At 41.6% G+C, this 14,233-nt stretch overlaps 1 long non-coding RNA gene across 1 annotated transcript in view; it reads left to right on the top strand.

The window, feature by feature from the left end:
- Positions 1 to 7,766, top strand: part of LOC309652477 — a 221,423-nt gene extending 213,657 nt beyond the window's left edge. The window contains exon 2 of the long non-coding RNA XR_014258741.1: positions 7,653 to 7,766. This is a non-coding gene — a long non-coding RNA (uncharacterized lncRNA). The remainder of the gene's footprint in view (positions 1 to 7,652) is intronic.
- The last annotated feature ends 6,467 nt before the right edge of the window (positions 7,767 to 14,233 follow it).

Below are 14,233 nucleotides of genomic sequence, written 5' to 3'. Positions count from 1 at the left end.
CCCTGCCTCTCGTCTCGGTGACACCACGGCTGAGCATCAGGGACTTCTATCGTTGGGTTGATGCTGTTTCTTTCTCCCACACATGTGGCCGGGTCTCTTGACATACAGGAGTGTGATTTGTGCTGTAGGCGTTCGGGCAGGGGCGGGGCAGGTCAGCCAGCCCTCATCTGCGGGCACAAGGGGCAAACTGAGGCCCGTCCTCCACCCCCTCTGTGAGTTCTTTGTTTCTTCTCTGATTCCATTGCCTTTTCCTTCCTTGCATGTTCCCATTTGTCCTTAAGAATAGGTATCAGAGCACTTAAGACCTCCCGATGATGCCCGTTTTTCACGGATTCTGTATCTGTGAATTCGACAACTTGCTAAAATGTGTTTTTAACCCTAAATCCACACTTGCAGCACTTTCACTGCAGGTTGTTCAGTGACGTGGGCAGAGCAGAGGTCAGCGCGAGTTGCCTGATGCGTATGTTCCCAGCCGAGGTGGAACAGGGCGACGCTCTGCCTCCTTGTTTCAGCTCTCACGCTGGAAACTAGGGTCCTTTTTGCTGTCTATTTAGTGCCGCAGGTTTTTTGTTTTGTTTTTGTTTTTGGTAATGTTGCCATTTCACATGGCCCCCAAGCCCAGTGCTGAAGTGCTGTCTCATGTTCCCACATAGGTGCAAGAATACCACCATGTGCCATACGGAGAAAATACAAGTGTGAGTCAAGCTTCCTTCAGGCGCGAGCTACAGCACTGTTGACCCTGAGTTCAGGATTAATGAAGGTTTCCCCCTTAGGAGCGTGGTTAGTATTTGCTAATTCAGCATTTGCCGCAGCTTTACGGAGCACAGCTCTGGTGAGTTCAGAGATGACCTGCATCGTGGTGGCTGCCTAGCCTCTCCGTCAGTGGCAGGGTCGGTCCCCACCTGCTCAGACCAAGTGCTCTCGTGTCAGTCTTGGCTTCTCTGTCTGTCTCTTTCACACTCCACGTCGAGTTGTGATACAGTTCTGTAGGCTCTACCATTAAAATATATTACGCCTGAATGTAACTGCTTCTCACCATCTCCGCTGCACCCACCTGTCGCCGTGGCCTGGATGACTGCAGAAGCCTCATACCTAACCTGCTTGCTTCTGCCCCTCATCCACAGCTGCCAGTGTCCTGCTCCTAAAACATCAAATGGCTCCTCAAAGTACAAACAGAAATCCAGAAGAACGTATGCCGTCTGACGTCATCCTTGACTGCTATTTCCTGCTTCTCTCTGTCTATCTCTGTTTCTCTGTCTCTCTCTGCACCAGCCACTGGCCTCCTTGCTACTCCCCAAACACACACCCAGCAAGGTTGTGGTGAACAGCTGAACAAACACCATTATCCCCAGCTGGGCTCAGTGAAAGAGCTCAGGGAAGTGTGTGCCCCCCTTGAGGGGAGGGGGCTCTCTCTTCCCCACTCCTTCCTGCCCACCACCCATTCGCGTGCCTTCCGCGGTGCGTGGTGAAGCAGAATGAATACTTGTTTCCACTTGCTTTTGCGTGGCATTTCCAGGAGGAAGGAAGACATGGTTTGAAGGCAGAGAAATAGTCAACTTCATTTCCGAGGCCTGGGAGGAGTCTGCAGTGTTTTAGGTGAGGGATCTAAAGTTTCTCGCTCACCTGCATTTCTCCATCTTTATGGAGCCCTTATGACGTGATGGGCTCTAAGTGCGGGGCATGGTGCGGGTTCCTTTGTTTAATCCTAATCGCAGCCTTTTGGGAATGAACTGTACTATCCTCATTTCACATGATCAGATGAGGCTTAGAGCCTGCCCACCTTCTGGGACCCAAGGGTATCCCTTCCATTCTTGGAGTTTGTAGCCATGCTGTGCTCTGGTGAAAGTGCGTTCTTATCCTGGGATTTATTTTGGTAGGAATAAAGGACAGATTATAACATAGTAGGATAAAGACATTGTAGTACACATTATTATTTCTGATTGTTAATCCACATGTCATCTAGTTAATATATGTCCTAAGAAGCTTTATTCTTCTAAGTTACAGCACTTGGATTAATTCAATATGATCCTTGTTGTCATTTCTATAAACATTACGCAACAGTTGCATGGTTGAGAAAAGAATGCCATATTATGCCTTTTTTCTTATGAGAAACTCACATTTCACATACAGCACATTTTCTAGGAACATAAATGACATTTATTCCCTCTTTTGGACATTTATTTCAGAGGCAAATAGGAACTTTAAATTAATAAAAGAACATCATTGAAAGCTGGAGGAAACAATTATTTTCTTGGGTTGATTCATTAGCAGAACGGAAACACCTTCTCAAAAACATTCTTAAACTTTTTGTGTAATTATTTTGCCCATATTGTAGGTAAATATGTCATGCTGTTCTGAAGAAAAGAGGTGCGTGCATAAAAAAGGAATGTCCCGAGCCTTCGTTTGCTCCCTGTAGCTCTACTAATCCCGTTTACTTCTTTGGACCGTATCGTCAGGACTTGTTTTGGACAAGAACCTTGTCAGCAGTGAATCTGCACTTCTCAATAGTCAACAAACCAAACATTTTCCTGTGAAGGCTTATCTTCAAATAGAGATCCTAGTTTTCTTTTATTTGGCACCCCACGTAGATGGGTATGAAACTGTGCTGTCCTGTACCCTCACGCAGTTCCCATGCATTTTGTTGCGCAATAAACCATCCCCCAAACTTAGTGACTTCACACAACAGCATTTTGCTGTTCTCATAATTCTGCACCTCGGCTGGGCTGGGAGAGCTGGTCCCGCTGCACGTGATGCTGGCTGGGGCTGCACGTCTCTCGCCACCTGACTGAGCTGCGCCGTCCACGGTGGCTCCCGCGTGTGGCCTCCAGTTGCCGCTGTTGGCCGGGACCGCAGCTTGGGCGGTCGTCGGAGGGCCCCGGGTCTCCTCCACAAGGCCTTTGCATGCGTCTTGGGCTTCTCGTAGCATGGTGGCTGGAATACAAGGAGCAGGAAGTTCTTAGGCCTGGGCTTGGAATTCCCAGAGCATCGCTTGTTCATTATTATTAATCAATAAATGTAATGTTTAGAACAGTTTTAGGTTCACAGCAAAATTGACTGGAAAGTACAGAGAACAAAGGCCTCTGTGCCCCGTACGCACACAGCCGCCTCCACCAGCTACACGTCCCACCAAAGTGGTGCATTTCTTACAATCCAGGAACCTACCTGGTCACGTCATTATTGCCCAGAGTCCATAGTTTCCATTAGGGTTCGCTCTTGGTGTGGTCATTCTGTTGATTCTGACAAAGAGCACCACGCGTTTTTTTGCCAAAGCTGGTTCAGAGACCAGCCCAGAGTCAAGACAAGGGAAATAAGGTCCATCTGTTGATGTACGGAGCAGATGTACATCCAGGAAGAGGAGATATTTGGGGACAATCTTTGGAGCCTCTTTCCCACAGCGACTGAAACAGACAGACCTTGTGCTTTATAGCTTGCATAGCTCAGGTCAACATTTCTCACACTTAAGTGTATGTATAGAACACCTGAGGACCTTCCTGAACTCCAGATCCGTTTAGCGGGTCTGGGAGGGCCTGCTAAGATAGGGCTGGAGAGTCTGCGTGTGTGCCAGGCTCCCAGGTGGTGCCATGCTGTTAGCCAGTGAAGCGTGCGGCCAGAGTGACGGACTCTGAAAGGTTTGCAGCCTTCCTGGTTGCCACGTGCCTCATTCTCTCCTGACTTACCAGCTTTGTTCTCCTGTTTTCTCAACTTTTTTTTTTTAATTTATTTATTTTCTTTTATTTTTTTGGCTGTGTTGGGTCTTAGCTGTGGCATGCGGGGTCTTCGTTGAGGCGTACGGGATCTTTCATTGCGGCGTGGGCTTCTCTCTAGTTGTGGTGTTCGGGCTTCTCTCTAGTTGTGGCGTGCAGGTTTTTTCTCTCTCCAGTTGTGGCGTGTGGGCTCCAGGGCGCATGGGCTGTGTAGTTTGCAGCACGCGGGCTCTCTCGTTGAGGCGCACGAGCTCAGTAGTTATGGCGTGTGGGTTTAGTTGCCCCCAGCATATGGGATCTTAGTTCCCCAACCAGGGAGCGAACCCGCATCCCCTGCATGGGAAGGCAGATTGTTTACCAGTGGACCTTTACCACTGGGAAGTCCCTGTTTTCTCTACTTTTGACGCTGGTAGGCAATGTAGATGTGGAAGAGCCTGAAATCCAAATTCAGGGTCACCCTCCCACACAACATTTTGCTGACCACCCAATTCTCTATTCATTGTCCTAATTCATTTTAACCCACTTGGGGCTTGCAGTGCCCACTTGGCATGTATTAAAAAACCCTGACATTTTCATTTTATTTTTGCCATGTTTATGTCTCTGGTTAACCGATAAGTCTTTTGGTTGATAGGGATGGTGACACACTTACTTAGATTATGGCCCAACAAGATTCAGCCCAGCAACTGCAATGATAATTATACCCACCACATCAGGGATGCTTAGGATGTTCTAGACCTTGATAAGTTGTTGTGTTTTTATTTTTATTTTTGCACAACAAGGCTTAGTGGTATTGTGGTTATTGAGCAACTTCCCGCAGTGATTATTGCAACCCTTGTGATTATTGTTTCCAAATCACAGAGGAGGGAGCTGAGAAGTTAGCCCTGGGTGGTAAGACCAGCTGGATTGGAAGCCAGGTGTGTCTGACTCATTGACCTGTGTCCTCAGCCAGTGTGCTTTTTGGCTTCTGGACATTTCTGGAGCAGATCTGTTGAATCATCCATTGTCTTTTGATCCTTTTCAGGAATGGTGTATTGGGTAAGTTTCAGGGATAGTTAGGTCCTTATAGGGGCACTTAGGTACTTACAGAGTAATATCCAGCCCCTGGTGATAGCTCACCCTTCCGTTGCCATCCCTTCAGCCAGTGAGAGTGTTTTTACTTTAAAGGATCTCATACTTTTATGACCAGGTAATGAAAACTGAAGGGAAGTAGCGTGTCCTTCACTTGCCATATGTCAAAGTTTACATTATGGAAATAATACTAGCTAAGCTAGAGTAGCTGCATCATCAGAAGGAATCCACATCTGTGTGTATTGCTTTTCAGATTCCCCAGGACAGTTGTTTCCTGATAACGCATATTTTATCTGCTACCTCCTTCACCAATTAGTGTCAGTTTCTCAGTGCAGATCTTCCCCGGTTAGCCTCTCGTAAAACCGAAGAAAACTGTTAACAAGACAAGCAAACTCTGCTGAAGATACATTTCATATAAAATAAATACTGTTGCCTGTAAAAAAACAATTTTCATGGGACTCTTTTTTGGAAGGAAAGAGAGTTATTTTCTAAGTAAGGAAAAAAAATAGCTCCAGTTGTCAGCTCGTGGTTTGATAGATTATTACTTCTCTTGTTATCTGTTTGGTCGGTATCTGCACACGCTCATGGCTGTCCTTGCAGTGAAGAAAGGAAGAACCGCCAGCGTTATTAAAAGTGAAAACGGAAATCTAGTCCATTTAAATTTAGATGCTGTATCAGATTATTTTCTGTGCATTCATTTTCACTCTTAGGACAAGAACTCTTATGTTCTGAAGAACAATTTCTGAAAGACTGCCATGATAGGCACTTACACTTGGAGTCATTGACTTTGATGTATTGTAGAAGATTTTTATATACAAACATGACTAATGATATTTAAAGCCTGTTTGTGGCTAGACTGCAGATCTTCCGCTCAGTGGTGCTGCCTGCGGGGTCATTGAGTGTCCCATCCCCACCCGCTGCCACGTTTTGGATTTCTATGCCATTGCTAAAAGTCGTCCAAAATCATACTTTATTTTAAAGACCGGCTTTATAAGGCTCACGTGAACGTATGGCAGAATCAATAGAACCCTAACCATCAGTAATGGGAGAGATTTCCTGCCTTAGAGAGTCAGGAACTGAAGCATAAGTTGATTTTAGGGGCTCTTTGCAATAAACGATGTTCAACCCTTTAAGCAGAAGCAGAGAAAGGAGGTGCAGCTTGTCATGACAGCTGTGTTTACTTCTTCCATGGAGGGAGGGACTTGGGAGGCAGACAGTTCCCCACGAGGACTGCAGGAAGTTGCTCTGGCTTCCAGGGGACCTCAGAGACTTCTAGACCTTTCCACTGACCTGAACAAGAAAGCTTCAGGGGCCAGAGCTTTCCTTACATGAGGATAGAAGTTGTGAGGAGAGGAACTGGCTGAACAAGTAATTCCTTGAAGAACGTTAGCTTTCATCTGTCAGAGCAATCTTTAGAAAACTTTCTTATTCTCTGCTGTTTTGTTTGGACCAAACTGTTACTGGATTATCTTTAGAACTGCCCCATAATTCTGCATTTTCTGGCTCCCTAAAATGAGTGTGTTTCCTTTTCTTTTAAAATCTCAAGTCTTTACACACACTGCCATGTCATTTTCTTTCTTATCTGTACTTCAGAGTAAGTCACAGTTATTTCACAAACAGATGAAAAAAAAAATGTTCCCCAAACAGTATGATCTCTACCCAGACACGCCTTGTCTGGGCTTGTGTTTCAGAAAGGAAATAGGACGGTACATCACTGTGATCCGGCATCCTAGAGAAGAAGACATCCGAACCTTTTTTCTATTATTACGCAGCATCTCCAGCATTTTATATGTCAGTGAGCCCGTCTTGCATTCTTATTAGTGTCAAATTGCGATGCTGCGTCTTTGCCCTCGTAACCTTCCCATCTGGTGGTTTAGGAGAAGTGCGGCTTGCTTGTGACAGCGCTGTAACCATCAGTGAATATGCTTGGTCACCTTTGAGGGAGGCTGATGGTCTGGTGTAAACTTGCCCCTAATTATAAAAGCACCGAGTCTGTGGGAGAGTGTTGCTACAGGCCGCTTAGGCATGTTGGAAAAAAACGTGTGTGTCATGTGACAGTAGACGGCTCATGCTCTCTGTCTGTTTAGTGGGAGTGTGGATGGGCTGGCATCTCCTTGTAGCAGGCAAAGAGAGCAGCGAATGGCAAACTGTTTCTCTCAAGGGCTACATACTAAATATTCTAGGCTTTGTGGGTTATGTGGTCTCTGTCACATCTGCTCAGTCCTGCCATTTCTATTAAGATAATAGTGACTTTTTTTTGCTCTAAAAAGATATATTTTTATTATGAAAATAATAAAGCAAGGCAAAAAAGTATACATTAAAAAAAATCACTCCAATGCCCACCATCCAGAAATCATTGTGGTCAACACTTGATCACTGTTAACAGGCATCTCTCTTAAGAAACATTCAGATTGAAAGAGCCATAAACTGTTACTAAATGATAGATAGCTAGGGGAAAAGTACATTACAAATAGCGTCAAACTTATACATGTTATTTTTAAGAACAAATATTTTATTAAGTTTTACTTAAATTTAACCAAAAACAGTAAGTGGAAATAAAAGTGAAGGAATTGTTAAATGTTAAATGAATATTTCTTTTTCAAAAGGTACTTCATTTCCTAGAAGAGTTATACCCAACTCATAAACTATGATGAAGGAGCATAAAATGTAAAAAGTTGGTTTTGTAAAAAAGATGCTTTTTTAAAAAAAATTTATTTTAGGGCTTCCCTGGTGGCACAGTGGTTGAGAATCTGCCTGCTTATGCAGGGGACACGGGTTCGAGCCCTGGTCTGGGAAGATCCCACATGCCACGGAGCAACTGGGCCCGTGAGCCACAACTGCTGAGCCTGCGCGTCTGGAGCCTGTGCTCCGCAACGAGAGAGGCTGCGACAGTGAGAGGCCCGCGCACCGCGATGAAGAGTGGCCCCCGCTTGCCACAACTAGAGAAAGCCCTCGCACAGAAACGAAGACCCAACACAGCCAAAAATAAATAAATTAATTAATAATAATTAAAGGCGCTAATAATTTTTTAAAAAATTTTTATTTTAAAGATTTATTTTATTTTATTTTATTTTTGGCTGCGTTGGGTCTTTGTTGCGGTGTGTGGGCTTCTCATTGCAGTGGCTTCTCTTTTTTTTTTTTTTAGATTCCATATATATGTGTTAGCATACAGTATTTGTTTTTCTCTTTCTGACTTACTTCACTCTGTATGACAGTCTCTAGCTCCATTTACCTCACTACAAATAACTCAATTTCGTTTCTTTTTATGGCTGAGTAATATTCCATTGTATATATGTGCCACATCTTTTTTTTAAATTTAATTTTATTTATTTTTTTATACAGCAGGTTCTTATTAGTCATCCATTTTATACACATCAGTTTATCCATGTCAATCCCAATCGCCCAATTCAGCACACCGCCCCCCACCCCCGCCCCCTGCTTTCCCCCCTTGGTGTCCATACGTTTGTGCTCTACATCTGTGTCTCAATTTCTGCCCTGCAAACTGGTTCATCTCTACCATTTTCTAGGTTCCACATATATCTGTTAATATATGATACTTGTTTTTCTCTTTCGGACTTACTTGACTCTGTATGACAGTCTCTAGTTGCATCCACGTCTCTACAAATGACCCAATTTCATTCCTTTTTATGGCTGAGTAATATTCCATTGTATATATGTACCACTTCTTCTTTATCCATTCGTCTGTCGATGGGCATTTAGGTTGCTTCCATGACCTGGCTATTGTAAATAGTGCTGCAATGAACATTGGTGTGCATGAGTCTTTTTGAATTATGGTTTTCTCTGGGTATATGCCCGGAAGTGGGATTGCTGGGTCATATGGTAATTCTGTTTTTAGTTGTTTAAGGTACCTCCATACTGTTCTCCATAGTGGCTGTATCAATTTAGATTCCCACCAACAGTGCAGGAGGGTTCCCTTTTCTCCACACCCTCTCCAGCATTTGTTGTTTGTAGATTTTCTGATGATGCCCATTCTACCTAGTGTGAGGTGATACCTCATTGTGGTTTTGATTTGCATTTCTCTAATAGTTAGTGACGTTGAGCAGCTTTTCATGTGCTTCTTGGCCATCTGTATGTCTTCTTTGGAGAAATGTCTATTTAGGTCTTCTGCCCATTTTTGGATTGGGCTGTTTGTTATTTTAATATTGAGTTGCATGAGCTGTTTATATATTTTGGAGATTAATCTTTTGTCTGATGATTCATTTGCAAATATTTTCTCCCATTCTGAGGGTTGTCTTTTCGTCTTGTTTATGGTTTCCTTTGCTGTGCAAAAACTTTTAAGTTTCATTAGGTCCCATTTGTTTATTTTTGTTTTTATTTCCATTACTCTATGAGGTGGATCAAAAAATATCTTGCTGTGATTTATGTCAAAGAGTGTTCTTCCTATGTTTTCCTCTAAGAGTTTTATAGTGTCCAGTCTTACATTTAGGTCTCTAATCCATTTTGAGTTTATTTTTGTGTATGCTGTTAGAGAGTGCTCTAGTTTCATTCTTTTACATGTAGCTGTCCAGTTTTCCCAGCACCACTTATTGAAGAGACTGTCTTTTCTCCATTGTATATCCTTGCCTCCTTTGTCATAGATTAGTTGACCATAGGTGGGTGGGTTTATCTCTGGGCTTTCTACCTTGTTCCATTGATCTATATTTCTGTTTTTGTGCCAGTACCATATTGTCTTGATTACTGTAGCTTTGTAGTATAGTCTGAAGTCAGGAAGTCTGATTCCTCCAGCTCTGTTTTTTTCCCTCAAGACTGCTTTGGCTATTCGGGGTCTTTTGTGTCTCCATACAAATTTTTAAGATTTTTTGTTCTAGTTCCATAAAACAATGCCATTGGTAATTTGATAGGGATTGCATTGAATCTGTAGATTGCTTTGGGTAGTATAGTCATTTTCACAATATTGATTCTTACAATCCAAGAACATGGTATATCTCTCCATCTGTTGGTATCATCTTTAATTTCTTTCATCACTGTCTTATAGTTTTCTGCATACAGGTCTTTTGTCTCCCTAGGTAGGTTTATTCCTAGGTATTTTATTCTTTTTGTTGCAGTGGTAAATGGGAGTGTTTCCTTAATTTCTCTTTCACATTCTTCATCATTAGTGTATAGGAATGCAAGAGATTTCTGAGCATTAATTTTATATCCTGCAACTTTTCCAAATTGATTGATTAGCTCTAGTAGTTTTCTGGTGGCATCTTTAGGATTCTCTATGTATAGTATCATGTCATCTGCAAACAGTGGCAGTTTTACTTCTTCTTCTCCAATTTGTATTTCTTTTTCTTCTCTGATTGCCGTGGCTAGGACTTCCAAAACTATGCTAAATAATAGTGGCGAAAGAGGACATCCTTGTCTTGTTCCTGATCTTAGAGGAAATGCTTTCAGTTTTCCAGCATTGAGAATGATGTTTGCTGTGGGTTTGTTGTATATGGCCTTTATTATGTTGAAGTAAGTTCCCTCTGTGCCCACTTTCTAGAGAGTTTTTATCATAAATGGGTGTTGAATTTTGTCAAAAGCTTTTTCTGCATCTATTGAGATGATCATATGGTTTTTATTCTTTAATTTGTTAATATGGTATATCACATTGATTGATATGCATATATTGAAAAATCCTTGCATCTCTGGGATAAATCCCACTTGATCATGGTTTATGATCCTTTTAATGTGTTGTTGGATTCTGTTTGCTAGTATTTTGTTGAGGATTTTTGCATCTATATTCATCAGTGATGTTGGTCTGTAATTTTCCTTTTTTGTAGTATCTTTGTCTGGTTTTGGTATCAGGGTGATGGTGGCCTCATAGAATGAGTTTGGGAGTGTTCCTTCCTCTGCAATTTTTTGGAAGATATTGAGAAGGATAGGTGTTAGCTCTTCTCTAAATGTTTGAGAGAATTCACCTGTGAAGCCATCTGGTCCCGGACTTTTGTTTGTTGGAAGATTTTTAATCACAGTTTCAATTTCATTACTTGTGATTGGTCTGTTCATATTTTCTAGTTCTTCCTGGTTCAGTCTTGGAAGGTTATACCTTTCTGAGAATTTGTCCATTTCTTCCAGGTTGCCCATTTTATTGGCATAGTGTTGCTTGTAGTAGTCTCTTAGGATGCTTTGTATTTCTAAAGTGTCTGTTGTAACTTCTCCTTTTTCATTTCTAATTTTATTGATTTGAGTCCTCTGCCTCTTTTTCTTGATGAGTCTGGCTAATGGTTTATCAATTTTGTTTATCTTCTCAAAGAACCAGCTTTTAATTTTATTGATCTTTGCTATTGTTTTCTTTGTTTCATTTATTTCTGCTCTGATCCTTATGATTTCTTTTCTTGTGCTAACTTTGGGTTTTGTTTGTCCTTCTTTCTCTAGTTTCTTTAGGTGTAAGGTTAGATTGTTTATTTGAGATTTTTCTTATTTCTTGAGGTAGGCTTGTATAGCTGTACAATTCCCTCTTAGAACTGCTTTTGCTGCATCCCATAGGTTTTGGATCATCGTGTTTTCATTGTCATTTGTCTCTAGGTATTTTTTGATTTCCACTTTGATTTCTTCAGTGATCTCTTGGTTATTTAGTAATGTATTGTTTAGCCTCCATGTGTTTGTGCTTTTTACGTTTTTTTCCCTGTAATTCATTTCTAATCTCATAGCGCTGTGGTCAGAAAAGAAGCTTGATATGATTTCAGTTTTCTTAAATTTACTGAGGCTTGATTTGTGACCCAAGATGTGATCTATCCTGGAGAATGTTCCATGTGCACTTGACAAGAAAGTGTAATCTGCTGCTTTTGTATGGAATGTCCTATAAATATCAATTAAATCTATCTGGTCTATTGTGTCATTAAAAGCTTGTGTTTCCTTATTAATTTTCTGTTTGGATGATCTGTCCATTGGTGTAAGTGAGGGGTTAAAGTCCCCCACTATTACTGTGTTACTGTCGATTTCCTCTTTTATAGCTGTTAGCAGGTGCGTTATGTATTGAGGTGCTCCTATGTTGGGTGCATATGTATTTATAATTGTTATGTCTTCTTCTTGGGTTGATCCCTTGATCATTATTAGTGTCCTTCCTTGTCTCTTATAATATTATTTATTTTAAAGTCTATTTTATCTGATATGAGTATTGCTACTCCAGCTTTCTTTTGATTTCCATTTGCATGGAATATCTTTTTCCATCCCCTCACTTTCAGTCTGTATGTGTCCCTAGGTCTGAAGTGGGTCTCTTGTAGACAGCATATATATGGGTCTTGTTTTTTATCCATTCAGCAAGCCTGTGTCTTTTGGTTGGAGCATTTAATACAATCACGTTTAAGGTGATTATTGATATGTATGTTCCTATGACCATTTTCTTAATTGTTTTGGGTTTGTTTTTGTAGGTCCTTTTCTTGTCTTGTGTTTCCCACGTAGGGAAGTTCCTTTAGCATTTGTTGTAGAGCTGGTTTGGTGGTGCTGAATTCTCTTAGCTTTTGCTTGTCTGTAAAGCTTTTGATTTCTCCATCGAATCTGAATGAGCTCCTTGCCGGGTAGAGTAATCTTGGTTGTAGGTTCTTCCCTTTCATCACTTTAAATATATCATGCCACTCCCTTCTGGCTTGTGCAGTTTCTGCTGAGAAATCAGCTGTTAACCTTATGGGAGTTCCCTTGTATGTTATTTGTCATTTTTCCCTTGCTGCTTTCAATAATTTTTCTGTGTCTTTAATTTTTGCCAATTTGATTACTATGTGTCTCGGCGTGTTTCTCCTTGGGTTTATCCTGTATGGGACTCTCTGTGCTTCCTGGACTTGGGTGGCTATTTCCTTTCCCATGTTAAGGAATTTTTCGGCTATAATCTCTTCAAGTATTTTCTCTGGTCCTTTCTCTCTCTCTTCTCCTTCTGGGACCCCTACAATGCGAATGTTGTTGCATTTAATGTTGTCCCAGACGTCTCTTAGGCTGTCTGCATTTCTTTTCATTCTTTTTTCTTTAGTCTGTTCCACAGCAGTGAATTCCACCATTCTGTCTTCCAGGTCACTTATCCGTTCTTCTGCCTCAGTTATTCTGCTATTGTTTCCTTCTAGTGTAGTTTTCATTTCAGTTATTGTATTGGTCATCTCTGTTTGTTTGTTCTTTAATTCTTCTAGGTCTTTGTTAAACATTTCTTGCATCTTCTTGATCTTTGCCTCCATTCTTTTTCTGAGGTCCTGGATCATCTTCACTATCATTATTCTAAATTCTTTTTCTGGAAGGTTGCCTATCTCCACTTCATTTCGTTGTTTTTCTGGGGTTTTTTCTTGTTCCTTCATGTGGTACATAGCCCTCTGCCTTTTCATCTTGTCTATCTTTCTGTGAATGTGGTTTTTGTTCCACAGGCTGCAGGATTATAGTTCTTCTTGCTTCTGCTGTCTGCCCTCTGATGGATGAGTCTATCCTAGTGGCTTCTCTTGTTGCAGAGCATGGGCTCTAGGCACGTGGGGTTCCGTAGTTGTGGCATGGGGGCTCAGTTGTTGTGGCTTGCAGGCTCTAGAGCATAGGCTCAGTAGCTCAGTAGTTGTGGTGCACGGACTTAGTTGCTCCGCGGCATGTGGGATCTTCCCGGACCAAGGCTCGAACCCGTGTCCCCTGCATTGGCAGGCGGATTCTTAACCACTGTGCCACCAGGGAAGCCCAGAAAGATGCTGTTTTTTAACTACATGTTTCAACTTTAGCCATTATCTATTCTCTCCTTGTTATGAAAATGAGGCTTTTTTTAAAATACAATTTTGTCTTTGTATCTTTCCCAATGACCTTTGATTTTTTTTTGTATTGTAATAATTTTTTTCTTTGCATGTAACCATAATTTTATTCCTAAATCTATAATTATTTGATTCTTCACCTCAGTCTGCTGATCACTCTTTCTCCATTTCTAACTTATTCTAATTGGTCTTTTGCCTGACATTTGTCACCCAGGAACGTTTTGAAGACAAGTCTGTGTGTGCTGCATTCTTTCAGCATTTCCATGCTGCAGAATGTCCATCTGTGGCATTTATAATTGAAAGGCAGCGGAGCCAGGCATGAACTTTGAGGAGGACACTTCCTTACCTTCAGCATTCTGTAGTCATTGCCTGGTGATATTCTGGCATCCAGTGTTGCAATTGGGAAATCTAAGATCAAATTGAGGCTTTCCCCTTTTACATACCTCTACCTTTTCCCACCTGCATTCCCACATGTTTCTTTGTTTTTGGAAGTGGTGAATTTCATGATGTCTTCCTGCTGATAATTCCTCAGCAAATTCCTTGGGATATGGTGTCCTCTTTATCAACACGTTCAAGTGTTTATTGCAGAATGAAGTGTCATTTATTATAACTCTGAATTGATTTGCGTGCATTTGCTGTCTCATCTTCTGCAGGAATATCAGGTATGCTATGCTGGACGCCTGTCGTGTGGTGCTCATCAAACCATCTTCATACTTCTTTTATATCACTGTTCTCTTCTGGTTGCTATATTTCATGGACTCACCTCTA

The sequence above is a fragment of the Balaenoptera physalus genome (genome assembly GCF_965194825.1).
Source record: "Balaenoptera physalus genome assembly, chromosome: X".
Classification (NCBI taxonomy): Eukaryota; Metazoa; Chordata; class Mammalia; order Artiodactyla; family Balaenopteridae; genus Balaenoptera; species Balaenoptera physalus.
This window is presented reverse-complemented; position numbering and strand designations above follow the sequence as displayed.